This window comes from Balaenoptera borealis (genome assembly GCF_965194805.1).
Source record: "Balaenoptera borealis genome assembly, chromosome: 1".
NCBI classification, from domain to species: domain Eukaryota; kingdom Metazoa; phylum Chordata; class Mammalia; order Artiodactyla; family Balaenopteridae; genus Balaenoptera; species Balaenoptera borealis.
The window spans coordinates 87,839,551-87,867,103 of NC_138860.1; the positions used below are offsets into that span (position 1 = coordinate 87,839,551).

Below are 27,553 nucleotides of genomic sequence, written 5' to 3' on the forward strand. Positions count from 1 at the left end.
TAATAGGCAACAAGGAAAAGACAAATATCAGTTGCAATTCCCATGTGGACTTGGCCTCTGCTACCTGTCGTGGGTCTTCCTAAACACTAGATCCTGCCATCATGTGGGAGAAGAGGAAGAAAAGAGGGCCAAGGCTGCCCTTGGAAGGAAGCAAAAGGAGAGAAGAGGAAACACCACATTCATGCACACTGAGGCTGTTCTCTTTAAGAGCTTCACCTGCTGGTAACTGGCCAATCCAAACCTGGACTCCTCCTTAGGGGAGAGAATTCCTCTGTATCCCAAATCATCCTGTGAGAGGGCAGGGGGCAGGGAAGTGTTGGGTGAAAGAGAGGACAAGAGGGGCTATGACTTTCTTCTCCTAGAGGTCAAATTGCTGTTTTATATCATGAAGTTAATGACACCTGTTTCTAAGTTACCTAATAGGACTATTTGCTGTGTTCATCACATCTTTTTCAGGGCTATGAGCTCTTTGAAGAAATGTTAACTGTGCTATGACTTCAGACTGAACATTAGTTGGAATCTCAGAAAATAATTTTTTGAAATACCTACATAAGAATTTACTGTGCATAAACTATGTAATAGACACTCTGTCAGCACCAACTAATAAATTATAAAATTTATTCTCATAATAACCCTGTGATTTAGGGATGATTACTAAAATAATAAAATGTTTTGCTTTCCATCACATGTAAGTTTCACAAAAACATACTTCTGTTCATTCTGTGGCAAACTGTTCAAAAAACTTCTGAGTGTAGTTCTTAGTAATCTGACATGTGTTTATGTTTCACAGGTTTTTTTGATCTTGTATCTTCATTGCCAGTACCCAGCCCTGGGTAATTCCTCATGTCTGTTCTCTCTGCTGCCACCCCCAGGCTACTGAGAATTTCTGTGAGTAACCACAAAGCCATACTCCCAGGGTCCACTCTGATATATGCAAACTCTCCTGGGCTGGACTCTTACTGCTATTCAGGCAATTACTTTACTTATCGCTGTTGACTCCCAGATACATCCCTTTTAGTATCTATTCTATATTTTTCCATACTCCCTAAACCTTCCTCCACTGACCCCACTCCTTCTCCAAGACCACTTCATTCTTAGCAGATGGCCATTCTACTATAATATGGCTCCCCCATTCTTTCAAATGGATGCTCCCCTGACTTCACTCCATAGAGACTTGGTCACCATAGCAACCACTGCTGGCTTTGGTTCATTTCCTCAGAAGCCCCAACTGGCAGAGATGGCTGAATCAGGGAAGTTTTGCAAGGAAATACTGGGAGCCCTTGGTACTGGGGGCTGAAATCTCAAAGGCAGCTCTAAATTTAACTAACCAGAAAGAAACAGATCCATAACCACAAAGGAAAAGCAAAAGGAGGTCTAGAAACAGCCACCTCTTGTCCTGCCAGCTTCTTGAGGGAAATCATAGGTTCTATGAAAAAATAGAAGTAGAGGTGGAATTTGAGATCCTAATATCAAAAGAATTATGCCTTGTTTCATTCATTGTTTTGAATATATTAAAAGTGTGAACTTTAAAGAAAGAAAATGAATATCTGACATTGTTTATCCCTTAACTATAATTTCAAAACAGACTTATGGAGTTACGGGGTGGAGTGATAGTTTAAGCCTATTTAGCAAACATTTGTTGCCGTTCTCTTTATGCCAGACACTGACTTAGGTGATGGAAAAGAATGAATACAATATAGAATCTGTCCTAATGGGAGATACATACACATTAGGGGGAAACAAAAAAGTTTCCAATTAGACTTAAGTCAGCTCTTACAGAGGCATTTCTATCACAAAGCACAAGTATTTGTAAGCTTACATGGAATCTCCATGAATTTGGGGAATGTAGTCCAATAAAGAAGGCACTCAGCCTTCATAGCACATCCAAGTTACCAAGGCAGTTCATTCTCTTTTGAATTAGTTCACCATGAGGCAGTAGCTCCCCTATAATGGACTCATCATTCACAGTTCTTGGGTTTTTCCATTTTCTCTTTCCTTCATCACCCTTATCCTTACTTCTACAGCAGCTGAAAAAGAAGGTCTCTTGGCCAAAATTTGAGGACAACAAGTTTAGGCTACACAACAAAAAACTATAATAAAATGTGTTCACACTGTACCCATATAAGGACAAAATACAGTGGCAACACAAGAAAGGTGGCAGTTTATGTTGTCCTGGGGACTTGGGAGAGGAAGAGCTGGCAAAAGCTTCATAAAAGAGAAAATATTGGAGCTGTACTTTGTCCTCCTCCTTTATTCCTAGGTGATATTTTAAATCATATTCCCCTTTTGGGGAAATTAAAAATAAAAAAAGTTGGAAGAGAAGGGGAAATAAAGCTAATTCCTTTATAATTCTTCCCAGCCTCAGTCTAGACTTGCCAGAGAGTCTTTGCTAGGTTATGGACTTAGGTGTTGTTATTAAGGATTGTGTAGGATAGAGCCTTATTCCCTCTATACCCCAGAAGGCACTAAACAGTTACTGATTCACTCTCCATATCCCTTAAGCTTGCATTACTTAATTTCTTTCTTCCCATTAAATTAGAAAAAATCTCTTATTTTTTTCCTCAAAGCGTTTTGGAAAGAGCAAGGAAACCATCAATCTTAAGAGTATTGGAAACATCGGGGACACACATGGCGTTCAGATACTCTAGGCGATGTCTAATAATATCATTTTTAAAATGTCTTTCATTATTTTGTTATGTCCTGAAATCCCATAAAAGCATAACAGAAATGAGCTTGGGAATTTTACTAAATTAAAATTTGTAAAGGAGGAGGGAAAGAAATGATGGTTTCCTTGATTTTCATTATTGTTCATACCAAATTCCAGGAAAAAGTAAACTATCAGTCAAGACTCACAGTTTGATGATTCTATATAGGAAGCCAAGGCTAGAAGTTCAAAATTTAACAGGGTTGATGAAAGTAGAAAAGAATCAGCCGTCGAAATCTCATTTGCCATCAGCAGCACTTTCTGTTCTACCCCCAAAAATGTTTCTACGGCTTCACCTATTATACTTAGAATCATCAACATTGCTGAAAGCACTTTAAAGAAAGGTATTAATTATCTTACTTACTTTCCTAATTAGTTATGGGGCACATCTCTAGAGAACTGAAAGGGGATGGGTATCAGGAACGCTTCCTTGATGACAGGAAACCAAGTGACAAAAGAGAGGTGATTTGTCCCAAGATATCTAAAGGCAAATTGGAAATGACAGCTAGACTCAAGTTTGGTTCAGCCTGAATAAAGAAAAATTCTACCTCATTCACTGACACCAAATTATTCGCCTTCACCTACAAAATGATTTTCTTTCTGGCATGATTTTTTTCCTTCGTTCAGCCTCAGAGATAATACTAATGATTACCAATGATGGTAGTGAAAGCCAAGCTTAATCACCATAATTGACAATTAAGTTGGGTAACAACACAGAGACAGGTGATTTCACACAGGGCTAATGAAAATGGGCTATTAAAATCCACACACGTTTGGCAGCAATTATGAGCTCCTGGAACCACTTGCTTTGAAATGTGCACATTTCACAGGCGGCTGCTTGCCAGTGAGACAACTCTGAGAAGGACCAAGAAAGAAAGAGGAAAAGACAGAGTCGCCAGAGATTTCTGTAGGTGCCATTTCCTTTTAGTGGTTTGCTGGATCTTTATTATTACGTGCCTGATATTTTAAAGCCAAAGAAAAATGCATAATTCACATTTTTAGGGAATGATGGCCCATTTTCCTACAAAACCACAATGGGACTGGCAGGGCACAAGGGGTTGGGTGAGAACAAATCCATGGGGGCAGAGTAGAAGGGATCTGTGGAATTAAGGGCAGGCCATGTGGGAGAAAGTTGGGTTTCCTGTCTAGAGTGCACCAGAGGCCCTTATTTTAACAATTTTCACAAAATGTAAAGTAGAAGTAATCCCTGCTTCCCAAGGATGACAGAGAATAGTTAAATAAGTTCAGTTCCTTAAAGGCACTTGGATTCAGGAGGTGAAGTTACTTGACTGGTTCACCACTATTACTCCTTTATACTCAGTCTGCCACCATTCTGCTAAAAGCCCCTGTCCATTAAGCTCGCACTATTTGGATATACCGGTTATGAGGGAAGTTAATTAGCTTGTTTTAATAACAGGAAACCAGACTTTGTCAACTCACTGTCACTGGCACAGGATGGAAGTGTACACTGAACAAGGGTGAAGATGGGTCATCGGACCCTTTTTCATCTTGAAATTTTTGACTTAAGGTAGAGCAGTGTGTTGAAAGTGGAGGGACATAGGGTTGGCTGAGGAAGTTCGAAAAGGTAAGGAGAAGAAAACCTTGGCACAAGTCACAATTAAACTTTGGGATGAACAGAAGCTACAGGAAAGTTTAAGGCAAGGTGCCACCATTATTGCTGCCTTAATCAAAGAAAGAAATTCCAGACTCATTGGTCAACTACTGGTAGCATAAAGAACATGGAGAAAATTACCTACTGTGTTCTTAGAAACATTTACCTAAGTATCTCTTTTGTGCTTCTCTCCAAATTGTATATGGTAGAATGTTTAAGTTGTCTTTTATGTCTTTTATAATTTGGAGGATGTGATGCTTAGATGAACTTGAAAACTTTTTATGCATGTCAAATATAAATTGCCTAAACCGGAAAAGAACAGATAAGTGGAAAATAATAGCCTTCACATAAAGAATCTTTTCACAAAGGCATGAAAGGTAAAATAGAAATAATGATGAGTCAGCTAATTCTTCAAGGAATGAGAATTTAGAAAATGTCAACTATTATCTCTATGTTAATTAGTAAATCACACTATAATGAAACTAATAAATAAGATTAATGAGTATTGTTAATTCTGAAAAGAAAATAATAACAGGAAACCAGATGACAAAAAGCAGTAGCTAGTTGTCTTAAGGCAGTCTGGGAATAACATCTAAATATATTCAAATATGGCAATTGAATCTTGTTTTTTATCCACTCTGACAATCTCTCTTTTTTTAAAAAATTTTTTTAATTAATTAATTTATTTATTTATTTATTTATTTTTGGCTGTGTTGGGTCTTCGTTGCTGTGTGCGGGCTGTCTCTACTTGTGGCGAGCGGGAGCTACTCTTTGTTGCAGTGCAAGGGCTTCCCTTGTTGCGGAGCACGGGCTCTAGGCATTGCAGGTTTCAGTAGCTGTGGCACATGGGCTCAGTAGTTGTGGCTCACAGGCTCCAGAGTGCAGGCTCGGTAGTTGTGGAGCATGGGCTTAGTTGCTCCGCGGCATGTGGGATCTTCCCAGACCAGGGCTTGAACTCGTGTCCCCTGCATTGGCAGGCAGATTCTTAACCACTGTGCCACCAGGGAAGTCCTGACAATCTCTCTTTTAATTGATGCATTTAGAGCACTCATATTTAAAATGATTATTGATATCACTGGATTAATATCTACTATATTTGTAATTGTTTCTTATTTATTGAAGTAGGTCTTTTATCTTCCCCTCTTTTTCTGTCTTCTTTGATTTTAACTGAGCATTTTACATGATTCTATTTTATCTCTTCTGTTAGTATACCAATTACACTTACTTTGTCAATTTTTTTAGTGGTTGCTCTATAGTTTGCAATATACATTTACAATTAATTTGCCAACTTTGTCGTGTTTAGTGCAGGTATCTTATAACAGAGTATTCTCAATTCCTCCCACCCATCTCTTATTACATTTTTCTCTTGTGTTTTACTTTATTTTTTTATTTACTAAATTAATATATGTTGCTTTTTGTTTAACCCTTTACATTTCTCTCTGGCTGACATGCACAAAAGAAGAGAAACTGGCAGGGCCCAATGCTCATAGAGTTAGCAAAGGCAGGTGAGAAATTTCTAGAAGTAAAATGGTATATGGTTCTGATCTAGAATAATCTTTACATCAGTAGGATTTAAAACTTTTCATTTGTGAACCACTTAAATAGGCAAAATATGTGACATCTCATCCATCCATTTTCTGAAGGAAGAACTTGGTGATAACAGATTTGAAAGGAACAAAATATACATGATGCTGTGAACATTTTCCTAGTAGCTCTTATGAATCAGTTATTTACTTTATAAGTAAAGAATATCCTTATAAATCAAGGGCCCTAGAGATATAAAAATTGCCTAGAAATTTGATTATACTTACATTGAGTGCATACTACAGCTTTCTTAAATGGCAGAACTTTAAAGTAGTACACTGGCTTCTCTTCAAGCTCGTTGATTCTCCCCTCAGCAATACCCAGTTTAGTGATGATAAGCCCATCAAAGGCATTCTTCATTTCTGTTACAGTGTTTTTGATTTCTAGCATTTCCTTTTGATTCTTTCTTAGAGTTTCTTTCTCCCTTCTTACATTACCCATCTGTTCTTGCATGTGTTCTACTTTTTCCACTAGAGTCCTTAACCTATTAATCATAGTTATTTTAAGTCCTCACTTCAATAATTCCAAAATATGTATCATATCTGAGTCTGGTTATGATGCATGCCTTGTCTCTTCAAACTTTTTAATTTTTTTTTTTTTTTTTTTGGCTTTTAGTGTGCCTTGTAATTTTTGTTGAAAGCAAGACATATGTACTGGGTAATGGGAACTGAGGTAAATGGTCTTCAGTGTGAGGTTTTATGTTAATCTAGCTGGGAGTTGGGCTGCTTAATGTTTGCTATAGTTATCAGTGCCAGATCCTTCAAATTCCTCTGTCCTTCTTTTGGCCTCCTCCTTAAATATTAACTATATCTTGCAGCTCTTTCAACTGTAATCTGTTGTTGTTACTCTGAAGCCCTATTGCTATGGTGGTAAGGTATGGGGAGAAAAAGCATAATAATCTTGTAATTAATCTCAGTGTTTTATTGGGCTGGTGTTTCTAGGCTGTGACCTCCACAAGTGTTTTTTCAGCTTACCCTCAGGTGACACAGGTAGGCAAAAGGTGGCTGAAGTTGGGGGAATGTCCTTTTCTCTAGGTGCGATAAAGCTCTAATAAAGTCTTTGTCCTTGGTGAGTAGACTTTTGTTATGGAGAATGCTTGGGGCATATTCCAAAAAGGTTACTTTTCCCGTCTCCCTGCCAGCGCCTCAGGATATTTTTTTCTTGGCTCTTCATCACGAAGACCTGGTGGGGTTTCTAGAGGGAACACCCATGGAAATGTGGAGACACCGCTAAGACTGTATCCCCCAGGAGTTTCTCGTTCTCACACTAGATCACACTCAGCCTCCATCAATTCATAAAAATTACCATTTAGTTGTTCCTACCAGTTGCTGGCTGCAGAAGCTTGTGCTCCAGGTAAGCAGATCTCAGCTGTGATTCTCTATTTTTGCCTGTCTCTCCAGATTTCAGTGTGGCAGTTTGCCCTACAACCTCAATTCTTTCATGGGTCTAAGATAAGTCACTGATTTGTTTAGCTTCTACTTTATTGTAAGGAGGGGAGTGACACTTAGTTCTGAATCATTTTTCAGAGCCGAACCTGCAAGAGCAATGTAATTTAAAAACTGATACTTGATTCAGTTATTGGAAAATTTTAAGTATGTTTGGAACAATTTGGGTATGGGAATCTATTTTTCAACTGTACATTTCATTAAATTTAAAAACAGATAATGTGTTTCCAATGGAGATATGCCATTCAAATAGAGATGTGCTGAGAATGTACACACCAGATTTCAAGGTCTTGGTATAAAAAAAGAATGTTAAATATTTCACTCATAATTATTTGTTGATTACATGTTGAAATGATAATATTTTTGAATATGAGTTAAATAAAATATATCATTAAAATTCATTTATCTGGTTCTTTTTAGGTTTTTGATGTGTCTACTAGAAAATAGCAATTTATATATGTGGTTCACATACTTCCATTTGCTAGCACTGCTCTATAGTTTAAAAAACTCATCTGTTACTCATTACAGTCTACCTTTAAATAACATTATAACACTGCATATATAATTTGGAAACCCTTAAAGTAATATATTTCTATTTTTATCTCTTGTCCTTTGTATTACTTGCTGTCATACATTTTACTTTTACATGTTATGGACCACACACTAAATTGCTTTGCTCTTAATCAATTATCTATTAAAGACATTAAAAATGAAAGGAAGAAGTCTTTTTTGTATACCCACATGTCTGTTATTTCCAGAATTCTTCATTTCTTTGTGTAGACACATGTTTACAAGTAACATCATTTTCTTTTTGTCTTGAGAATTTTAACATTTTTTGTAGTGCAGATCTGCTGCTGAATTCTCTCAGCTTTTGTTTATCTGGGAAAGGAAGCTTTTATTTAGTCTTCATTTTTGAAGAATAACTTGACTGGATAGAAAATTCTAGGTAGAAAGTTTTTGTTTTTTCCTTTCAGCACTTAAAGTTACCATTCCATTGTTGTGGACTTACATAGTTTCTGATGAGAAGTCTTTAAACCTTCTTATCTTTTCCCTATGTATGTACAATGTATTTTTCTAGTTGTTCCTATATATGTATGGTGTCTTTTTCTAGTTGGTCAGTTTTCTAGTTTTCAATAATTTGATTGTTGTATGCCTTATGGTAGTTCGGTGTGTGTGTATTTTGCTTAAGAGTTCATTAAGAGTCTTCATTCTGTGTTTATACTTTTCCAAAAAGTTAGAAAATGTTGAGCCTTTATTTTTTCAAATATTTTTCTGCCCCAGTCTCTCTCTTATCTCTTTTTGAGACAACAATTTTGGATATACTATATTACTTAACATTGTCCCACAAGTCACTTAAACTTCTTTTTAACTCTTTTTTTCTCTTTGATTCATTTTGGATAAATTCTTTTTCTATGTCTTCAAGTTTAATGAAAATTTCTTCTGCAGTCTCTAATCTGCTATTAACCATATCCAGTAATATATATTTCTATTTCTGATATTTTGTCATCTCTAGGAGTTCCATTTATACTTATATCTTCCATTTCTCTCCTTCTATGTTCATTTCTTTTCATTTTTGAACATATAAGCATAATTATATGTTTTAATATTTTTGCCTAACTCCATCATCTCTTTCATTTCTGAGTTTGTTTCTGTTATCTGATTTTTCTCCTGGTTATGGGTCATATTTTCCTGTCCTATGTATAATACTTTTTATTAGATGCTGAACATTGTGAATTATCCATTGTTGGTTACTGAATTTTGTTTTTAAAGACTGTTGAACTTTGTTCTCCCCAGAAGCTAAGTTACTTGTGTTCAGTTTGATTCTTTTGAGGCTTGTTTTAAAATTCATTCAGGGCAAGTCTATAGTAGTCTTTGCTCCAGGGCTGACTTGGACCCACTTCTAAGGCATGGCCTTTTTGATGTCTCTACTGTATGCCCTGTATACTCAGTGAGATTTCTCCATTTTTCCACCCTGGCTGTAATGATCTCCAGTCCAGTGTGATCTCTAGGAATTATTTGTCTTCTTCCTAGTCACTGTTCTTTGCCCAGAATCTGTTCTTTCCCAGGCTCATGGAGGTTTACTCTACCATACACAGACTTCTATTCAGCTATTAATTCATGGGGCCCATTATGTATATTTCAGTAACTCTTCTTTGTGTGTCTCCCTCCTCTCAGTTACTCTATGCAAAAATTCAAGATTTCTTGAACTGTGGTTTTTTTTTTCTTTAACAGCAATTTTCCTGAACTTTTTTTTTTTTGTCGTTCCTTCCCTGTGCCATATTCCAGAAATTGTCTCCAAGAAGAAAGCTTAGGTGTGGTAGGATTCACCTTGTTTCTTTTCTCTCAGGGATCACAGTTCAGAGCTTCCTGTTGTCCAATGTCTGATAAGGTTTCTTTCTATATTTTGTCCAGTCTTCTAATTGTCTTTACTGGCAGCATAATTCTGGACTCAGTTTCTTGCTCATGACCAGAAGCAGAAGACGCCTCACAGTTTTTGGAGCTATTTCTCATAGAGCCCCATCCAACAACTTCCACCTATATTATCACTAGCCAGAACATGTCACTACATGACCATTTCTAACTGTGAAGGCAGCTGGAATGTGTAGTTGTTTAATTGGATACATTACACACACACACACACACACACACACACCAATAAAACAGTATTCTGTTACATGGAGGAAATAGAGGACAGGAAGAATGAATATCATTTTGGCAACTAGCAGTTTCTGCTACAACTCTTCATTTTGTTTTTATCAATAATATAAAACTTTTAAATGGCTACAAAATGTTTTACAATATGAATGTTATCGTTTATATGTCCATTCCTCCTCTGTTAGTGGACACTTGTCTGTAGTTAGGGGGTTTTTGTTTTGGTTTGGTTTTGGTTTTTGCCACTACAAACCTATATATACATACATACTCTCTCTCATATATACATATATATGAGATATTAGTGTCCAACCTTATAGCAACAAAGGAAATGGATGATTCTCATGAAAATACTAATTACCAAAACCTTGACCTGAAAAGAAAGAAGTAGAAAGCTAGAATAAACAAAAATAGACCAATAGAAAACAGAGCAAGTCTAAGAGTTTAGTAAATATATAAAACGTCTCTGTACTTCACTGGAGTTAAGGATACTAATTAAAATAACAATATTACTTCTCATTCTATATACTGCCAGATATTAGAGTGATAATGTCTATTGCTGGCACTGTGTGTGTGTGTGTGTGTGTGTGTGTGTGAGAGAGAGAGAGATACATAAACTGCTGGCAGTAGACATTATCACTCTAATTTCTGGTGAGACTATAAGTATATATATATGTGTGTGTGTATGTGTATATATATATATATATATATATATATATATATATATTACTAGAGTGATATTAGAAATAATAGCAATCAGTATGACCTGAAACCCAACCAGCCAGAAGTTTTGTTAACTCTAATAGAACAGATGCCAGCTGTACACAAATTGTATGATCATTCTAGTGTTCAGTGATGAAAATCAACCGTACATACATATGTGTAAACATATCCTTACATATTTGTGCTCTTATATCTATGTAATAGATTTCAAGGATTGGGAACATGCAGTATGTTGGATATGTGTACAGATAAGAAGTCTGTCACAAGTCTCATTCTTTTACCTTTGAGGACAATTTGACTTTTTCTCTTTGGGAATTTATAAGATTTACCTTTATGCCTGGAGTTCAAGGATTTTACTAGAATTTATGCCATATTTTAATATAATACCTCTGAGTTTGGGGATATTTCTTTCACTTGATCTTCCAGGCCATACTATCATTTAGTCTCATCCTATCCTAAAATGTATTTATTATAAAATTGTAGTTCAAAAAGCCATGTTCTTATTTCCAGGAAATATTTGGGGGATGTTCAAATTATTTTTGTGTTCAAACTGTTGTCTATCTCTTCCAGCTATTGTAGTTAGTAAAGGGCTTATTCTAGTGTTTGTTTATCCTTCCTTCTCTCTGGCTGCTGGTCCCTCATAGGTGTGCTGTTACTTCTCCTGTCTCCTTAAACTAGCTTGTGTTCATCTGCCTTAGGTGATGGAGGATTCACAAGTAGCAGAAAGCATGAGCCTCTGTTCCTGTGGCTCAGTGAGGCAGGGTGTTGTCTGGTTCCAGTGGAGTTACAATGAAGAAGCCTCTCTATCCTCCTTTCCTTAAGCTTTCCCAGTCTTGGGTATGGAAAGAACTCAGTTGCTCCAGTTCAGCAACCCCTCAGCTCATTCTGCTTCACTAGTTGAACCAGCTTTTAAAAATTTTACAGCTGCATATTACTCCATTGTGTGGTTGTGCCATAATTTTCCAGCCCATATCCTAGGTATGAATATTTAGGTAACTTCAGTATTTTGCAATGAAAAATAACGCTCAAATAAATCATGTGTATTTATCCTTTCTTAGAAGACATATATCTTCAGAGTAAATTTCTAGAAGTGGGATTAATAGATCAAAGAGTAAATGAATACATAGCTTTGTTAGATATTCCCCTATAGGGGAATTTGTATTCTCACTAGCAATATAATGATAGTGCCTATTTGCTTATATCTCTCTAAAAAAAGCTTGCAGTCAAACGTTTGAGTTTTTGCCAATCTGATAAATGAGAAATGGCTTATAAGAAGAGTTTTAAGTTTCACTAATCATGAGTGAAGTTGAGTATTTTTTAGGGCCATTGTAATAAAATTCTGGTAAATTGTTTGCTCATCTCTTTTGTCCATTTTTTGTCATTTCTACCCTGATTTTTAAGAGTTCTTTGTATATTAATGATGTTAGTCCTCTATTTAAGAGATGTTATAAATATTTTCTTCCACTTTATCACTTGTGTTCTGATTTTGCTTACAGCATTTTTTATTTGTCAGGGGGTTTTTAAATATTTGAATTTATCAATATTTGATCTCATTTGGATTTTGAGTTATAGTTAGAAAGCCTTTCTCAAAACCCAGCTTAGGGACTTCCCTGGTGGCACAGTGGTTAAGAATCCACCTGCCAATGAAGGGGACATGGGTTTGATCCCTGGTCCAGGAAGATCCCGTATGCCATGGAGCAACTAAGCCTGCACACTGCAACTACTGAGCCCATGCACCACAACTACTGAAGCCTTTGTTCTCTAGGGCCCATTCTCCACAACAAGAGAAGCCACTGCAATGAGAAGCTCGCCCACTGCAATGAAGAGTAGCCCCTGCTTGCCACAACTAGAGAAAGCCCGTGTGCAGCAATGAAGACCCAATGCAGCCAAAAATAAATAAATAAATATTTTTTAAAACAAAAAGAAATTACTAAAAAAAAAAAAAACCCACACAAGAGGAGCTTCAAGATGGCGGAAGAGTAAGATGCGGAGATCACCTTCCTGCCCACAAATACATCAGAAATACATCTACATGTGGAACTACTCCTACAGAACACCTACTGAATGCTGGCAGAAGACCTCAGACCTCCCAAAAGGCAAGAAACTCCCCCACGTACCTGGGTAGGACAAAAGAAAAAAGAAAAAACAGAGACAAAAGAATAGGGACGGGACCTGCACCTGTGGGAGGGAGCTGTGAAGGAGGAAAGGTTTCCACACACGAGGAAGCCCCTTCGTTGGCAGAGACTGTGGGTGGTGGAGTTGGGGAGCCTCAGAGCCACAGAGGAGAGCGCAGCAACAGGGGTGCAGAGGGCAAAGCGGAGAGATTCCTGCACAGAGGATTGGTGCTGACCAGCTCTCACCAGCCCAAGAGACTTGTCTGCTCACCCGCCGGGACAGGTGGGGACTGGGAGCTAAGGCTTGGGCTTCGGTCTGATCGCAGGGAGAGGACTGGGGTTGGCGGCGTGAACACATCCTGAAGGGGCTAGTGCACCACAGCTAGCTGGGAGGGAATCAGGGGAAAAAGTCTGGAGCTGCTGAAGAGGCAAGAGACTTTTTCTTGCCTCTTTGTTTCCTGGTGCGCAAGGAGAGGGGATTAAGAGCGCCACTTAAAGGAGCTCCAGAGACGGGCACGAGCCACGGCTATCAGCGTGGACCCCAGAGATGGGCATGAGACGCTAAGGCTGCTGCTGCAGCCACCAAGAAGCTTGTGTGCAAGCACAGGTCACTATCCACACCTCCCCTCCTGGGAGCCTGCGCAACCCGCCACTGCCAGGGTCCCGTGATCCAGGGACAACTTCCCCAAGAGAACACACGGCCCACCTCAGGCTGTTGCAACGTCACGCCGACCTCTGCCACCACAGGCTTGCCCTGCATCCCGTACCCCTCCCTCCCGATGGCCTGAGTGAGCCAGAGCTCCTGAATCAGCTGCTCCTTTAACCCCATCCTGTCTGAGCAAAGAACAGATGCCCCCAGATGACCTACATGCAGAGGCGGGTCCAAATCCAAAGCTGAACCCCGGGAGCTGTGCAAACAAAGAAGAGAAAGAGAAATCTCTCCCAGCAGCCTCAGGAGCAGCAGATTAAATCTCCACAATCAACTTCATGTACCCTGCACCTGTGGAATACCTGAAGAGACAATGAATCATCCCAAATTGAGGAGGTGGACTTTGGGAGCAATGATATGTATTTTTTCCTCCCTTTTTCTCTTTTTGTGAGTGTGTATGTGTATACTTCTGTGTGTGGTTTTGTCTGTATAGCTTTGCTTTTACCAGTTGTCCTAGGGTTCTGTCTTTCCTTTTTTGTTTCTACTTTAAAAATTTTTTTCTTAATAATTATTTTTTATTTTAATAACTTCATTTTATTTTATCTTCTTTCTTTCTTTCTTTCTTTTTTTCCTCCCTTTTATTCTGAGCCATGTGGATAACAGGCTCATGGTGCTCCAGCCAGGCGTCAGGGCTGTGCCTCTGAGGTGGGAGAGCCAAGTTCAGGAAACTGGTCCACAAGAGACCTCCCAGCTCCACATAATATCAAATGGTGAAAATCTCCCAGAGATCTCCATCTCAACACCAAGACCCAGCTCCACTCCACGAGCAGCAAGCTACAATGCTGGACACCTATGCCAAACAACTAGCAAGACAGGAACACAACCCCATCCATTAGCAGAGAGGCTGCCTAAAATCATAATAAGGCCACAGACACCCCAAAACACACCACCAGACGTGTACCTACCCACCAGAAAGACAAGATCCAGCCTCATCCACCAGAACACAGGCACTAGTCCCCTCCACCAGGAAGCCTACACAACCCACTGAACCAACCTTAGCCACTGGGGACAGACACCAAAAACAACGGGAAGTACGAACCTGTAGCCTGTGAAAAGGAGACCCCAAACACAGTAAGTTAAGCAAAGTGAGAAGACAGAATCACACAGCAGATGAAGGAGCAAGGCAAAAACCCACCAGGCCTAATAAATGAAGAGGAAATAGGCAGTCTACCTGAAAAAGAATTCAGAATAATGATAGTAAAGATGATCCAAAATCTTGGAAATAGAATGGAGAAAATACAAGAAACATTTAACAAGGACCTAGAAGAACTAAAGAGCAAACAAACAGTGATGAACAACACAATAAATGAAATTAAAAATTCTCTAGTAGGGATCAATAGCAGAATAACTGAGACAGAAGAACGGATAAGTGACCTGGAAGATAAAATAGTGGAAATAACTACTACAGAGCAGAATAAAGAAAAAAGAATGAAAAGAATTGAGGACAGTCTCAGAGACCTCTGGGACAACATTAAATGCACAACATTCGAATTATAGGGGTCCCAGAAGAAGAAGAGAAAAAGAAAGGGACTGAGAAAATATTTGAAGAGATTATAGTTGAAAACTTCCCCAATATGGGAAAGGAAATAGTTAATCAAGTCCAGGAAGAACAGAGAGTCCCATACAGGATAAATCCAAGGAGAAACACACCAAGACACATATTAATCAAACTATCAAAAATTAAATATAAAGAAAACATATTAAAAGCAGCAAGGGAAAAACAACAAATAACACACAAGGGAATCCCCATAAGGTTAACAGTTGATCTTTCAACAAAAACTCTGCAAGCCAGAAGGGAGTGGCAGGACATATTTAAAGTGATGAAGGAGAAAAACCTACAACCAAGATTACTCTACCCAGCTAGGATCTCATTCAGATTTGACAGAGAATTTAAAACCTTTACAGACAAGCAAAAGCTAAGAGAATTCAGCACCACCAAACCAGCTTTACAACAAATGCTAAAGGAATTTCTCTAGGCAGGAAACACAAGAGAAGGAAAAGACCTACAATAACAAACCCAAAACAATTAAGAAAATGGTATTAGGAACATACATATCGATAATTACCTTAAATGTAAATGGATTACATGCTCCAACCAAAAGACATAGATTGGTTGAATGGATACAAAAACAAGACCCGTTATATATGCTGTCTACAAGAGACCCACTTCAGACCTAGGGACACATACAGACTGAAAGTGAGGGGATGGAAAAAGATATTCCATGCAAATGGAAATCAAAAGAAAGCTGGAGTAGCAATTCTCCTATCAGACAAAATAGACTTTAAAACAAAGACTATTACAAGAGACAAAGAAGGACACTGCATAATGATCAAGAGATCAATCCAAGAAGAAGATATAACAACTGTAAATATTTATGCACCCAACATAGGAGCATCTCAATACATAAGGCAAATACTAACAGCCATAAAAGGGGAAATCAACAGAAACACAATCATAGTGGGGTACTTTAACACTCCACTTTCACTAATGGACAGATCATCCAAAATGAAAATAAATAAGGAAACACAAGCCTTAAATGATACATTAAACAAGATAGACTTAATTGATATTTATAGGACATTCCACCCAAAAACAACAGAATACACATTTTTCTCAAGTGCTCATGGAACATTGTCCAGGATAGATCATATCTTGGGTCACAAATCAAGCCTTGGTAAATTTAAGAAAATTGAAATCATATCAAGTATCTTTTCTGACCACAATGCTATGAGACTAGATATCAATTACAGGAAAAAATCTGTAAAAAATACAAACACATGGAGGCTAAACAACACAATACTTAATAACCAAGAGATCACTGAAGAAATCAAAAAATACCTAGAAACAAATGACAATGAAAACACAATGACCTAAAACCTATGGGATGCAGGAAAAGCAGTTCTAAGAGGGAAGTTTATAGCAATACAATCCTACCTTAAGAAACAAGAAAGTTCTGAAATACACAACCTAACCTTACACCCAAAGCAATTAGAGAAAGAAGAACAAAAAACCCCCCCAAAGTTAGCAGAAGGAAAGAAATCATAAAGATCAGATCAGAAATAAATGGAAAAGATATGAAGGAAACGATAGCAAAGATCAATAAAACTAAAAGCTGGTTCTTTGAGAAGATAAACAAAATTGATAAACCATTAGTGAGACTCATCAAGAAAAAAAGGGAGAATACTCAAATCAACAGAATTAGAAATGAAAAAGGAGAAGTAACAACTGACACTGCAGAAATACAAACGATCATGAGAGATTACTACAAGTAACTATATGCCAATAAAATGGACAACATGGAAGAAATGGACAAATTCTTAGAAATGCACAACCTTCCAAGACTGAACCAGGAAGAAATAGAAAATATGAACAGACCAATCACAAGCACTGAAATTGAAACTGTGATTAAAAATCTTCCAACAAACAAAAGCCCAGGACCTGGTGGCTTCACAGGCGAATTCTATCCAACATTTAGAGAAGAGCTAACACCTATCCTTCTCAAACTCTTCCAAAATATAGCAGAAGGAGGAACACTCCCAAACTCATTCTACGAGGCCACCATCACCCTGATACCAAAACCAGACAAAGATGTCACAAAGAAAGAAAACTAGTCCAATATCACTGATGAACATAGAGGCAAAAATCCTCAACAAAATACTAGCAAACAGAATCCAACAGCACATTAAAAGGATCATACAACATGATCAAATGGGGTTTATCCCAGGAATGCATGGATTCTTCAATATACGCAAAGCAATCAATGTGATACACCATATTAACAAACTGAAGGAGAAAAACCATATGATCATCTCAATAGATGCAGAGAAAGCTTTCAACAAAATTCAACACCCATTTACGATAAAAACCCTCCAGAAAGCAGGCATAGAGGGAACTTTCCTCAACATAATAAAGGCCATATATGACAAACCCACAGCCAACATCGTCTTCAGTGGTGAAAAACTGAAACCATTTCCACTAAGATCAGGAACAAGACAAGGTTGCCCACTCTCACCAATATTATTCAACATAGTTTTGGAAGTTTTAGCCACAGCAATCAGAGGAGAAAAAGAAATAAAAGGAATCCAAATCGGAAAAGAAGAAGTAAATCTGTCACTGTTTGCAGATGACATGATACTATACGTAGAGAATCCTAAGGATGCTAGCAGACATCTACTAGAGCTAATCAATGAATTTGGTAAAGTAGCAGGATACAAAATTAATGCACAGAAATCTCTTGCATTCCTATACACTAATGATGCAAAATCTGAAAGCGAAATTAAGAAAACACTCCCATTTACCATTGCAACTGAAAGAATAAAATACCTAGGAATATACCTACCTAAGTAGACAAAATACCTGTATGCAGAAAATTATAAGACACTGATGAAAGAAAAAGATGATACAAATCGATGGAGAGATATAGCATGTTCTTGGATTGGAAGAATCAACATTGTGAAAATGACTCTACTACCCAAAGCAATCTACAGATTCAATGCAATCCCTATCAAACTACCACCAGCATTTTTCACAGAACTAGAATAAAAAATTTCACAAGTTATATGGAAACACAAAAGACCCCGAATAGCCAAAGCAATACTGAGAAAGAAAAATGCAGCTGGAGGAATCAGGCTCCCTGACTTCAGACTATACTACAAAGCTACAGTAATCAAGACAGTATGGTACTGGCACAAAAACAGAAATATAGATCAATGGAACAGGATAGAAAGCCCAGAGATAAACCCATGCTCATATGATCACCTTATCTTTGATAAAGGAGGCAAGAATATACAGTGGAGAAAAGACAGCCTTTTCAATAAGTGGTGCTGGGAAAACTGGACAGCTACATGTAAAAGAATGAAATTAGAACACTCCCTAACACCATACACAAAAATAAACTCAAAATGGATTAAAGACCTAAATGTAAGGCCAGACACTATCAAACTCTTAGAGGAAAACATAGGCAGAACACTCTATGACATAAATCACAGCAAGATCCTTTTTGACCCACCTCCTAGAGAAATGGAAATAAAAACAAAAATAAACAAATGGGACCTAATGAAACTTAGAAGCTTTTGCACAGCAAAGGAAACCATAAACAAGATGAAATGACAACCCTCAGAATGGGAGAAAATATTTGCAAATGAAGCAACTGACAAAGGATTAATCTCCAAAATTTACAAGCAGCTCATGCAGCTCAATAACAGAAAAACAAACAACCCAATCCAAAAATGGGCAGAAGACCTAAATAGACATTTCTCCAAAGAAGATATCCAGATTGTCAACAAACACATGAAAGAATGCTCAACATCATTAATCATTAGAGAAATGCAAATCAAAACTACAATGAGGTATCACCTCACACCGGTGAGAATGGCCATCATCAAAAAATCTAGGAACAATAAATGCTGGAGAGGGTGTGGAGAAAAGAGAACCCTCTTGCACTCCTGGTGGGCATGTAAATTGATACAGCCACTATGGAGAACAGTATGGAGGTTCTTTAAAAAACTAAAAATAGAACTACCATATGACCCAGCAATCCCACTACTGGGCATATACCCTGAGAAAACCATAATTCAAAAAGAGTCATGTACCACAATGTTCATTGCAGCTCTATTTACAATAGCCAGGTCATGGACGCAACTTAAGTGTCCATCAACAGATGAATGTATAAAAAAGATGTGGCACATATGTACAATGGAATATTACTCAGCCATAAAATAAAATGAAATTGTGTTATTTGTAGTGAGGTGGATGGACCTAGAGTCTGTCATACAGAGTGAAGTAAGTCAGAATGAGAAAAACAAATATCATATGCTAACACATATACATGGAATCTAAAAAAAAAAAAGTCATGTAGAACTTAGGGACAAGATGGGAATAAAGACGCAGACCTACTAGAGAATGGACTTGAGGACACGGGGAAGGGGAAGGTTAAGCTGGGACGAAGTGAGAGTGACATGGACATATATACACTACCAAACGTAAAATAGATAGCTAGTGGGAAGCAGCCGCATAGCACAGGGAGATCAGCTCGGTGCTTTGTGACCACCTAGAGGGGTGGGATAGGGAGGGTGGGAGGGAGACGCAAGAGGGAGGAGATATGGGGATATATGTATATGTATAGCGGATTCACTTTGTTATAAAGCAGAAACTAACACACCATTGTAAAGCAATTATACTACAATAAAGATGTTTAAAAAAAAAAACCCACACAGCTTATAGAGGCATTCTCTCACTTTTTTCTAGTATTTATATTTTTTCATTGTTTTTGTCCAGTTTTATTAAGATGTAATTGATATACAGCACTATATAAATCTGAGGTGTTCAGCATAATGATTTGACTTACATACATCACGAAATTTTAATCACAGTAAATTTAGTGGACATCCATCATCTCATATACATACAAAATTAAAGAAATAGGAAAAGTTTTCCTTGTGATGAGAACTCTTAGGATGTACTCTCTTAACTTTCATGTATAACATACAGCAGTGTTAATCTTATTTCTCATGTTGTACATTACACCCATAGTACTTATCTTGTAACAGAAAGTTTGTATCTTTTGACCCCCTTCATCCTATTCCCCGTTCCCTGTCCCCCCTCCCCCACCTCTGGTAACCACAAATCTGATCTCTTTTTATGAGTTTGTTTGTTTGTTTTTGAAGTATAAGTGACCTACACCACTATATTAGTTCCTGTTACACAATATAGTGATTCTATATTTCTATACATTTCAAAATGATCACAATGATTTGTCACCATACAAAGATATTACACATTTATTGACTATATTCCACACACTGTACATTTCGTACTCGTGACTCATTTATTTTGCAACTGGGACTTTGTACCTCTTAACCTCCCTCAACTATTTCTTTCCTTCCATCACCACACCCCCACCTCTGGCAAACCGCTGTTTGTTCTCTGTATCTATAACTGTTTCTGTTTTGTTATGTTTGTTCATTTGTTTTGTATTTTAGATTCCACATGTAAGTGAAATCATACAGTATTTGTTTTTCTCATCTAGATCTGATTCATTTGTTACTTTTTCCTGTGTATTGTGTGAGGTATGTTCCAATTTTATCTTCCTCCAAATGGTTATCTGGTTGTCCCAATACTATTTATTATAAATTCCATCATTTCCAGTAAGTTGAGATTCCACTGTAATCATACTAATTTTCATTACATTTTTAGGACTTCGTTTTGGACTTTCAATTCTATTCTGTCTGTCAATCAATGTAACAGTAGGACACATTTATTCATAGAGACTTTATCCTATACTTTTAAATCTGCTTTTCTTATTTAGGCTTTCTTCACTAAATACTGTGAAATTTAGTATGAAACTCTTGGGAAACAATGTGGTATTTTTATTTGGATTGCATTAAATATATAAATAAGGGGAAACTAAGGTCATTGTAATATTGACTTATTCAAGTATCTTATTCAATGTGTTTACATTGGTTCAAATATGCTTTTGTATCTTTTAGGGGTATTTTAAAGTTTTCCTTGTATAGGTTTTGCTCCTTTCGTGTTGATTTTATTCTTAAGTATTTTATTTTTATTGTTGCAATTTTATTTGTTTTTTATTAAAGTATAGTTGGTTTACAATATTGTGTTAGTTTCAGGTATAAAGTAAAGTGATTCAGCTATATATTTTTTCAGATTATTTTCCATTATAGGTTATTACAAGATATTGGATATAGTTCCCTGTGCTGTACAGTAAATCCTTGTTGCTTATCTACCTTATGTATAGTAGTTTTTATGTTAATCCCATACTCCTAATTTATCTCTCCCCTCTATCCCTTTCCCTTTTGGTAACCAGAAGTTTGTTTTCTATGTCTGTAAGTCTGTTTCTGTTTTCTATATGGATTCATTTGTATTATTTTTTACATTCCACATATAAGTGATATCATATTTGTCTTTCTGTTTCTGACTTACTTCATTTAGTATGATATTCTCTATGTCCATCCATGTTGCAGCAAATGGTAATATTTCATTCTTTTTTATGGCTGAGTAATATTACATCGTGTGATATATATATTACATCTTCTTAAACCAATCATCTGTTGATGGGCACTTGGGTTTTTTTCCCATGTATTGACTATTGTAAATAGTGCTGCTATGAACATTGGGGTGAGTGTATCTTTTAAAATTAGAGTTTTCATCTTTTCTGGATCTATGCCCAGGAGTGGGATCATAGGATCATATGGTAACTCTATTATTAGTTTTGTAAGGACCCTCCATACTGTTTTCCATAGTGGCTGTACCAGTTTACATTCCCACCAGCAGTGTAGTGGGGTTCTGTTTTCTCCACACCCTCTCCAGCATTTATTATTTGTAGACTTTCTGATGATAGCCATTCTGAGTGGTGTGAGGAGATACCTCACTGTGGTTTTGATTTGCATTTCTCTAATAATTAGCGATGTTGAGCATTTTTCATGTGCCTGCTGGCCATCCATATGGCTTCTTTGGAGAAATATCTATTTAGGTCTTCTGCTCATTTTCTGATTGAGTCGTTTATTTTTTGATATTGAGTTGTATGAGCTGTTTGTATATTTTTGAAATTAAGTCCTTGTTGGTCGCATCATTTGCAAATATTTTCTCCCAGTCCATAGGCTGTCTTTTCATTTTGTTTATGGTTTCCTTTGCTGTGTCAAAGCTTTTAAGTTTGATTAGGTCCCATTTATTTCTATTTACTTTTATTTCTATTGCCTTGGTAGACTGACCTAAGAAAACTTTGGTACAATTTATGTCCTAGAATGCTTTGCCTATGTTCTCTTCTAGGAGTTTTATGGTATCATGTCTATGTATAAGTCTTTAAGCCATTTTGAGTTTATTTTTCTGTATGGTGTGAGGGTGCTCTAACTTCATTGATTTACATGTGGCTGTCCAGCTTTCCCAACACCACTTGCTAAAGAGATTGTCATTCCCCCATTGTATATTCTTGCCTCCTTTGTCAAAGATTACTTGACTGTAGGTGTGTGGATTTATTTCTGGGCTCCCTATTCTGTCCCATTGATCTATATGTCAGTTTTTGTGCCAAAACCACACTGTTTTGATAACTGTATCTTTGTAGTATTGTCTGAAGTCTGGAAGGTTATGCCTCCAGCTTTGTTCTTTTTCTTCACAATTGCTTTGGCAATTCTGGGTCTTTTATCATTCCATATAAATTTTAGGATTATTTGTTCTAGTTCTGTGAAAAATGTCATGGGTATTTTGATAAGGATCACATTAAATCTGTAGACTGCTTTGGGTAGTATGGCCATTTTAATGATATTAATTCTTCCAATCTAAGAGCATGGGATATCTTTCCATTTCTTTGAGTGATATTCACTTTCCTTTATCAATGTTTTATACTTTCCAGTGTATAGGTATTTTTTGTTAGAATTTTAAATGTGTTCTTCTTCCTTGATGATTTCTAATCATATATCATTTGTATATATGAAGACTATTGAATTTGTATGTTAAATTTTTATATATTGCTGCTTTACTGGGGGTTTTTACTTTTTAATTGCCTGAGTTTATAGTTGATTATTTTGTTAAACTCTCATATCACCTTTTAACATAGTCTAACATCATCTTTCCAATTCTTATGTCTCTAACTGTTTTCTCTTTTTAGTTACATTGGCTAAAACCTCCAGGACAATGTTAAATAGTAGAGGAGATAATAGGTATCTTTCTTGGTTCTTGACCTTAGTAGAAATGGCTTTAGTGTTTTCCCATTTAGTAAAATATTGGCTGTAGGAGTAAGGTGTATATATTTTATCATGTTTAGGCTGTATCCATCAATTCCTAATTTGAGTATTTTAAAAAATCAAAATGATTAGTGAAGTTTGTTAAAGACTTTTGTGGCATCTATGGTGATAATCTTATGCTTTTTTCCCCTTTTGATATGTTAATACATAGAAAATTACCTCAATTTATGCCATATATATGTAATTTGGTCTAGTGAATCTTATTTCATGTGACTTAAGTTTCTCTTTTCTTTTTTTTTAAAGTTTGGCATTAATGAAGCATAATTGACATATAAAACTATGATATATATCTAGATAGATATAGCAAGAGAAACAATTTAAAACTGTAGTATAAGTACAAGACAGTTAATGACAGTTATATTTGTCTTATACCTTTTATCACTGTGAGGTAATTTTCTTTGATGCTTTCTCTTGAATTATATTTTGTTTAAAATTAACATTTGCCAATCCTGATTCTTGCTGTTAGTATTTCTTTGGCACGTATTTTCCATATATTATTATTTTATTATAATAAGGGAAGTAGTTTGCCATTTAATACAGTGTTGTTCAGCACCTGTGCAATTCTTGCTGGGTGACAACCCAAATGTTAGTTGACTTATTTCCAAGTATGTGCAAACCATATTATGATTCTGGGATCAAATTTATGAGCGAGCTAGATATTTCATTTTCATCATACCTACTATCTCAATTGTTAAAATGAAATGGCTGTTTTCTCATTGTTTGTATTAGTTAATTTTTTTTAATTAATTTAATTTATTTATTTATTTTCATTGTGTTGGGTCTTCGTTGTTGTGTGCAGGCTTTCTCTAGTTGCAGCGAGTGGGGTCTACTCTTCATTGTGGTGCGCAGGCTTCTCATTGTGGTGGCTTCTCTTGTTGCGGAGCATGGGCTCTAGGCACGTGGGCTTCAGTAGTTGTGGTGCATGGGCTCAGTAGTTGTGGCTTGCGGGGCTCTAGAGTGCAGGCTCAGTAGTTGTGCCACACAGGCTTAGTTGCTCCGTGGCATGTGGGATCTTCCCAAACCAGGGATTGAACCCGTGTCCAGTGGCAGGTGGATTCTTAACCACTGTGCCACCAGGGAAGTCCTGTATTATTTTAATTTTTGATGTATAACAAATAACCACAAACTCTAAGTGGTCTACAGCAATAAGCATTTATTTCACTCATGGATCTGCAAGTCCTCTGCTTTAGCTGAGGGAGCCCTGCTTCTCACTAAGTTCTGCAGGTCAGCCAAGTATAGCTTTGCTTCATATGTGTTCCACTAAGGTATAGGCTAACAGGATTACAGCTACTCATTGGAAGATCACAGGGTGATAGCACAGGGAAAGAAGGCAACTAGAAAGAATTGAGGTCTCAAGACTGAGGCTCAGAATGGCAGACTGTCACCTCTACCCACATTCCATTTATCGAAGCAGGTAATATAGCCAACCCAAAGTCCAGGGGTGAGGATGTGGATACTGTGAAGGGTAAGCATTGACACCAGTAATTTAACCTACTACATTTACCATTTACTTTTGGTTCTGTTTTTCTGTCAGGGATTTTTTTTCTTTGCTACATTTACGTATCTCTATATAGGACTATAAAAATAAATCGTATATTCTATTTAGCTCCCCATCACCCATCTATTGAGACAGCTAATATATTTAATCTTATTCCAGGTGAATAACGTTTATCCTTTTTTTTTTCTTTTAAATTTTGGCTTTATTGAGGTATAACTGATATATAAAACTGTAAGATATTTTAAGTGTATATTGTGGTGATTTGATATATGCATACATTATGAAAGGATTCCCTCCAACTAGTTAATTAACACAACCAATACCTCACATATTTATCTTTTTTTTCCTTTTGGTGAGAACATTTAAATTCTACTCTCTTAGCAAATTTTGATTATATAATACAGTGTTATCAACTATAGTCACCATGTCTACATTAGATCTTCAGACCTTATTCATCTTGTAGCTGAAAGTTTGTACCCATTTACCAACCTCTCCCTATTTCTCCCAGCCTCCATCCCTGGCATCCATTTTTCTACTCTCTGAATTTGAGGGTTTTTTTCTTTTAAGATTCCACATATAAGTAATACATGCAGTATTAGTTTTTCTCTGTCAGGCTTATTTCACTCACCATAATGCCCTCACAGTCCATCCATGTTGTTGCAAATGTCAAGATTCCCTATTTTCCTCTTTGATATTTTGTATTTAAAAATATAACCAGAAATGGATCGCTAGGCCATATGGTAATTTTATTTTTAAATTTTTGAGGAACATCCATATTGTTTTCCACAGTAGCTGTACCAGTTTACATTCCCACCAACAGTGCACAAGGATTCCCTGTTCTTCACACTCTCCAACACTTGTTATCTCTTGTCTTCTTGATGGTAGCCATTCTAACAGATGTAGGTGATATCTCACAGTGGTTTTGATTTGTGTTTCCCTGATGATTAGTGATGTTGATCACTTTTGCATCAACCACTTAGCCATTTGTATGTATTCTTTGGAAAACTGTTTATTCAGTTTCACTGCCTACTTTTTAATTGTATTGTTTGTGTTTTTTTTGTATTGAGTTGTATGAATTTTTAAAATATTTTTTTGATATTAACCCCTCATCAGATATATGATTTGCAAAAACTTTCCCCTACTCTCTAGGTTCCTTTATCATTTTGTTAATGATTTCCTGTACAGAAGCTTTTTAGTTTGATGTAGTCCCACTTATTTACTTTTGCTTTTGTTGCCTTTGTTTTTGGTGCCAACAGTCTCTATTCTGTTCCATCATCCTATGCATCTGTTTTCATGTCAATATCATACTCTTTTGATTACTATAGATTTGTAATATAGTTTGAAATCAGGAAGTGTGATGCTTCCAGCTTTGTTCTTCTTATGATTGCTTTAGTTATTCACTTATTTAGTTATTTGTGGTTCCATGCAAATTTAAGGATTATTTTTCTATTTCTGTGAAAAAATGTCATTGTAATTTTCACACAGATTGCATCAAAACTGTAAATTGCTTTGGGCTATATAATCATTGTAATAATGTTAAATTTTCCAACCCATGAGCACAGAATATCTTCCCATTTATTTGTGTCTTCTTCAATTTCTTTCATCAATATCTTATAGTTTTCAGTGTACAGGTCTTTCACCTCCTTGGTTAAATTTATTCCCAGGTATTTTACTCTTTTTGATGCAATTGTAAATGGGTATGTTTTCTTTATTTCTCTTTCTGAGCATTTATCAGTGTATAGAAATGCAATAGATTTTTGTATATTGATTTTGTATCCTGCAACTTTACTGAATTTGTTTATTAGTTCTGTGTTTTGGTGGAGTCTTTAGGGTTTCCTGTATATAAGATCATGTCATCTGCAAATAGAGACAGTTTTACTTTTTCCTTTCCAATTTGGATGGCTTTTATTTCTTTTTCTTGCTTACACACTCTGGCAAGGACTTCCAATACTATGTTGAATAAAAGTGGCAAATTGGGCATCCTTGTCCATCTCCTTATCTTAGTGGAAAAGCTTTCAGCTTTTAAACATTGAGATTGATGTTAGCTGTGGGCTTATCATGTGTGGCTTTTCTTTTAACTTTTTATTTTATATTGGAGTATAGTTGATTAACAATGTTGTGTTAGTTTCAGGTGTACAGCAAAGTGATTCAGTTATACATATACATGTATATATTCTTTTTCAAACTCTTTTCCCATTTAGGTTGTTACATAATATTGAGCAGAGTTCCTTATGCTATACAGTAGGTCCATTTAAAATATAGCAGTGTGTACATGTCAATCCCAAACTCTCTAAATATCCCTTTCCCCCACCCTTCCCCCCAGTAACCATAAGTTCCTTCTCTAAGTCTGTGAGTCTGTTTCTGTTTTGTAAATAAGTTCATTTGTATCATTTCTTTTTAGATCCCAAATATAAGCAATATCATACGATATTTCTTTCTCTGTCTGGCTTACGTCACTCAGTATGACAGTCTCTAGGTCCATCCATGTTGCTGCAAATGGCATTATTTCATTCTATTCATTCCATTGTAGTATTGTATATATGTACATTATGTTCATTCTATTCATTCCATTGTAGTATTCCATTGTATATATGTACCACATCTTCTTTATCCATTCCTCTGTCAATGGACATTTAGGTTGCTTCCATGTCTTGGCTATTGTAAACAGTGCTGCAATGAACATTGGTGTGCATGTATCCTTTCAGACCATGTTTTTCTCCAGATATATGCCCAGGAGCAGGATTGCAGGATCATAT

The 27,553-nt window shown here is 36.6% G+C and overlaps 1 protein-coding gene across 1 annotated transcript in view; it reads left to right on the forward strand.

The window, feature by feature from the left end:
- The window catches only part of FMO5 (flavin containing dimethylaniline monoxygenase 5), a 254,114-nt gene that overhangs the window by 103,275 nt on the left and 123,286 nt on the right, over positions 1–27,553 (forward strand). The window lies entirely within an intron of this gene.